The following is a 5,980-nucleotide window of genomic DNA, read 5'->3' on the forward strand; positions in this document are numbered from 1 at the left end:
ATTAGCACCCCTCACGTCCGTTGTACTCAACGGGAACCATTAGGTCAGTTGTGTGCACTAATGTTAGTTTGAAATGTTAGGCTTTTCAATTTATTAGGTGGGAAAGAAAGAATAGAAAATAGAAGAAATGTTTTTGGATTTTTTAACGAAGGACTAAACCTAAGTTTTTTATTAGTGGGCCTGACAAGATTTATAAATCCTGCTCCTACGTATCTCAAAAGAGAAATCAAGGCTTACGTAGTTCTGGGTAGAAAAATGTTTGTTTGTTGGTCGATTTTAGCGAGAGCTATACTGTATTAATCGAAGAAAACATTATTTTACCCAAAACAGATGAGGAGTAGACGCATACCACACATCGAACGGATTTATAAATCTACATTCGGAAAAGCGTCATTTATCTCTACTCAACAATCATGGCCAAAACATTGTTTTGCATCACCTTAAGACAATATATCTTTCATTTATGAAAAATGTTTTTTTTATTAATCGCACGGCGGCGAGAAAGAATTTGATCGATTGGATGTATTTTGAGTGATGGCGAGAACTTGGATGAGCGAGATATACATCTCGAATCCTAGCCTCAGGAGTGCACGGTATACACCATGTTCCATTTCCATCTTTATTGAAAAAGTATTAAGGTATGAATTAGGTATTTTGAAGTTTGAAAGACGAGTACTTGTGACTTACAAGCTCTTACAGCTTGGGTCTAATACTCGGGACTACGTCTGGACATTCCACCCAAGCAGTCTGTTTCTTTCCAATATTGCTAAGAAAATGATTCGAATATTTATGAATGTTTTGGAGGGAAGACGAATATTTATGGTTTGCAAGCTCTTACAGCTTGAGCCTAATATTCGGGATTACGACTGGACATTCCATCCAGGTAATCTTTTTCTTCCAACTTTATTAAGAAAATGGTTTAGATATTCATAACTATTTTGGAGAGAAGACAAATATTTATGGCTTGCAAGCTCTTACAGCTTGAGCCTAATATTCGGGATTACGACTGGACATTCCATCCAGGTAACCTTTTTCTTCCAACTTTTATTTAGAAAATGATTTTGAATATTGGAGTGTTAAGGAGAAGACGAATATTAACGGCTTGCAAGCTCTTACAGCTTGAGCCTAATATTCGGGATTACGACTGGACATTCCATCCAGGTAACCTTTTTCTTCCAATTTTAATAAGAAAATGATTGGAACATTTGAGTGTGGAAGGGAAGACGAATATTAACGGCTTGCAAGCTCTTACAACTTGAGCCTAATATTCGGGATTACGACTGAACATTCCATCCAGGTAACCTTTTTCTTCCAATTTTAATAAGAAAATGAATGGAATATTTGAGTGTGGAAGGGAAGACGAATATTTATGGCTTGTAAGCTCTTACAGCTTGAGCCTAATATTCGGGATTATAACTGGATATTCCTTCCAGGATAATCTTTTTCTTCAGGTTTAGTTTTAAAAAAATTATTTGAATTGATTTGAATTGAGAATGGTTTGAAGAAATTGAAATTCATTAATGATTGAATGTGGAAGTGAAATTGAGTTGAAATGGTTGATGGTTTGACTTGAGAAAAGTGGTTTGACGTTGGATCAGATGTTTATTTTTTATTCCCTTTGAAAAGTGTTGATTTTATATTTAGTTTTTTATTATTATCTATTTAATTACAACTCTACCTAAATAAATAAATGAAAAAATAAATAAATAAATAAATAAATACACAATTACAAACAAATGGGTGTGAGATACACTTGACAATTGGGGAACATGATAAAAATAATAATAATAAAAAATAAATAATAAAAATAAAGATGACCACACAAAATAAATAAATAATAACAAAGTGAAAGAAAATAGATTACAAACACAAAGATAAAAATAAAGCCTATTTTTTTTAATTTCTTTGTCATTATATTGTTTATTTATTTTTAAAAGAAGAAACTAATATGTTTTGATAAATTCGAAAGAAAAAAAAAAACCTTAAAAAGTTCTAAATAATAATAAAAAAATAATAATAATATATTTTTGTCGTTTTTCTTAAAGGTTGTCCTTTTTATTATTTTCATTATAGAAGTAATCAACATCTCTTTTAGGAAGTAGGAAGTGAAGTTTTTTTAAAAAAATATCAAAAGCTATTAAATAATCATTGACACATGGCAAGATATTGAATAAAATAAATGGGAAATAAATAAGAAATAAATATTAATAAAAAAAAAATAAGAAGAAAGTTAAATTAAAGTAAAAGATTTTTTTGATTGATTCTTTTTATTTTTAAGAAAATCTCTAAACATTTAATTCAAATAAACATGGAAACAAATCAAAAGTTTTTTTTTCTTTCTTAATCTCTCATTCCTTTTTTATAACCATATTTATCATCTTTATTATATTTATTTTATTATCATTTATTATATTTTATATAACTAAAAAAAATAAAATAAAATAAGGAAAATGAAAAAAAAAATATTATAGTAATTACAAAATAAAAAGATAAAATATTTTTTTAAAAAATTTCTTTGTGGTTTTCCTTTTAAAAAGATAAACATATTATTATTATTATTACGAAAGAAAAAAAATTGGCTGACCCTTTTTAATATACTTTTTTTTATAAAATAAATCTAAGCAATCAAATAAATAAACATACTTAAATATAAAGATAAGGAAAATAAATACAAAAATTTCAGTTTAGATTTATTATTAAAAAAAAATTAAAATCAATTATTGATCACAAAATCTATACTTATTATTGTTTATTATTATTAAACATTTGCATATTTTTTATTTTATTTGGTTTTTCTTTTATGAAGTAAAATAAATGAGAAAATAAAAACAACAAAAGTTATATTATCATCTTTATTAGAAACCTAATCTAAAATCTTTATTTGATTGAAATGAACAAATCTTTTTGAGTTGTTAAACCTCCTCTTATGATCTAACTAAACTAAATAACAACAAATAAAAAATTAAGGAATGGGCTAAAAAAAAAAAAAAAAAAAGCAAGGCCCAATCAAATATCACCAAGCACATGTGAATCTGGCCATGGAATAAATAAATAAAAATAAACCAGAACTCAGTGAATCAAGTCAAAACCGTACGGATTCTAACTCTCAACTCTCATCGGAAACCTCCTATTCAACCAAACACCAACAACATCTCAACGAGTTATACATCAGAAATCAACACAAATACATCAGAATAAAACATGAGGGAAATCACACAACTCTTCATAAACACCAGAATAGATCGATCGGAGATAAAGCAAAGAAAAAAGGTCATGGCAACAAACATCACAAGAATCGTGTGAAACCAACAAACCATCAGAAATACAATATAAGGTTCTTATAGAAAAGAAACATCTTACCCCTTTAAAACCAAATGATTCAAGTAAAGTTTCTCCTCTATAAGCTTTAACAATGTGAATCTATCTCCTCTGGTTGTGGTAGCTTGCTGATTAATATATTTGTTGTTGAGTGATGTCGTGATTGTTCACTAGTTTGGTCCTTGGTGTGAATCTGGGATCTAACTTAAGATGTTTGTGACCTATTTGTTTTGATTGATCTCCTTGGGATTTTGTGTTGCTATCCCTGTTTTTTTCTCTCTGTTGGTATGTTAATGACCAGACCCTTTTAATGAATCCGGTTAAAAGATGATGGTGTGAGCTTTTGAAAACTTGTTGCAAAAAAACTCAGGTAGGTTGTCTGCCCTCTTTTTTTTCGGAATCTCCCCCCCCCCTTTTTGTATTATTATCCTGGTTTATATATCTTAAAAAAAGATTTTTGGCTATGTTGATATCCCTTATCCCTCTTTGAATTCGTCCCCCTTTTTAAGTTCAGAGATTCCTTGTGACATTCTTATTAAAAAGTTCTGGCATCCCTCTCAAGTGGTGATAGCAAAACAATTGCTTTTTCTCTTCTGATTCTTGGTTTGTGTTGTTACTACAAATGTGCTAACCTGCTTCTCTGCTATACAAAACAGGTTATGTCTACAGCAATAGAAATGCTGCAACCAAAAGTACCCACCTCAAAGCAATGCACATGAAGACAAAAATCCATCTTGCAGAAAAAATGAAGAGGGCCTACATCTCTTAATCCTTGTTGTTTTTATTTTTATTTTTTAATTAAAACAAATGATGTAAAAAAAATTACTACTTTTTTTTTGAATTTTAATGCAAAAACAACAATTTTATTTCTCCTTTTTTATATAAAAAATGGGACAAAATATTCTTATTTACCTAATTCAAATTGGTATAATAATAAATAAAATTAAAATTATCATAACTAATGACTTTCTTTCAATTCTTGGCTCAAATTTATTAATAACCAAACAAAAAATTTCTTGCTAGAACCTAAATAAAAATAGAACCAAATAGAACCTTTTTTTTTTGAAGTGCAAAGCCAAGACAAAAAACCTCACACCCCTCTAATCAATTAGAGGTAACCCTTCAACGAAAATCAACAAAACAAAACTCTAAATATCCATGCTAACAAGCACTCCATGATTCAAGACAAATGCCAAATATGGACATATATAATAGAAAAGTGTATGTATGAATGAATATGGTGTGTGATAAATGTATGAATGAATGAATGGTAGTGTGGTTCCTATTGATTACAATCAACTAAAAGCAGTCCTAATGAAAATTCATAAAAAGAAAATCCTAAGTAAATCAAACTACAGAAAAATTTAGGCGAAGTTCAAAACCAAAGCTGACGATGGACATGTAATGAATGGAAAAATTATATGAACTGGTCCAGTCAAACAAATCAAACAAAGCAAATATTAATCCTAACTTATGTATGGAATAAAAGTTCTTATGATCAGATGAAATGATCATAAGGAAATGATACAGATGAATGAATGCAGATGAATTTGGTGGGGCAAAATTTTAGGGTATGACAGCTGCAAGGTAAAAAACCCACTTAAGTGTATGTGGCCCATATCTTATGATATACCAAAATCACTTAAGCGCGTGGTACCTTACAATATTTTGTATTCTACTTAAGTGCACCGTATCTTACGATGTTCTACAATTCACTTAAGTGCACTGTACCTTACGGTGTTCCTTATTTACCTTATCTCTCATCAATCCGTCCTTTTGTGTGTGACCATGTAGGTTCTCGCGACATTGGTAATTATATTAAATCATGTATTTAACATAATAAACAGTGAGCGGTATCTGTAGTGGTAAATTCATGATCATCAAGCTATGGATAAGCTAGACGTCAATAAAACCAGAGTCGCCACCGCACTTTTATTGTTTCCAAGGGAAAAGGGAAAAGTACGAAAAAAACCCAAAAACAAGAAGTTTTCAAATCAAAACTAATAAAATTCCAGAGATTACAAGGAAGGAGGTTGGTTACATAGAGGGAAGGTGTTAGCACCCACAGTGTCCTAGGTACTCCTAGGGAGCCCTTTTTTGTGTGCATATATGTTTTTGTACAAAATGATGTTTGCAATAAATAGAGTGGGGGGATGAGAAAAGAAATCATTAATTATATTTTTTTTTGGCAAGACCTTCAGACTTGTGCCTACGTACTAACATAAAAATGAGGGATCAAAACCTCGTAGTTCGTGGTATCAATTTCAAAGTGAATGAGTTGCTTTTAACAAAAAATTGAGTTTTAACAAAGGCACAAAAGGCCTAAAATGGTTTGAATGAGTATTAGTTCTTTTTGTCTTTTGAAATTTTAAGTCAAGTATAGTTAAGTTCATTTACAAGTTTGATTAAGAAAAGGGATTTAAAATGCAATGGCATAAGGCCAAAGTTTCTAATTTGCAATATGGTCAAAGTTTGGAAAAAGACACAAGTAAAGAAAATTTGAAAAGGGGGAGAGATTTTGAAATTAAAAAAGTGGGGAGGAGATGAAGAGACTAATCCTAAGCACAAATTTAAAATTTAAGAGTTGAAAAGATCTGACCAATGGCCGACAATAATATAGACAAGATTGTCATATAGAAACCCAAATTTCCATTGGACTTTA

General features: G+C 30.0%; 1 long non-coding RNA gene across 1 annotated transcript; it reads left to right on the forward strand.

Moving 5' to 3' along the window:
* Nucleotides 1-3,069: 3,069 nt before the first annotated feature.
* On the forward strand, nt 3,070-4,189 carry LOC127093286 (uncharacterized). Its single transcript, XR_007792511.1, has 2 exons — nt 3,070-3,688; nt 3,975-4,189. It is a non-coding gene; the product is annotated as an uncharacterized LOC127093286 (long non-coding RNA).
* Nucleotides 4,190-5,980: the final 1,791 nt, after the last annotated feature.

Source organism: Lathyrus oleraceus, chromosome 6 (genome assembly GCF_024323335.1).
Source record: "Lathyrus oleraceus cultivar Zhongwan6 chromosome 6, CAAS_Psat_ZW6_1.0, whole genome shotgun sequence".
Lineage (NCBI taxonomy): Eukaryota > Viridiplantae > Streptophyta > Magnoliopsida > Fabales > Fabaceae > Lathyrus > Lathyrus oleraceus.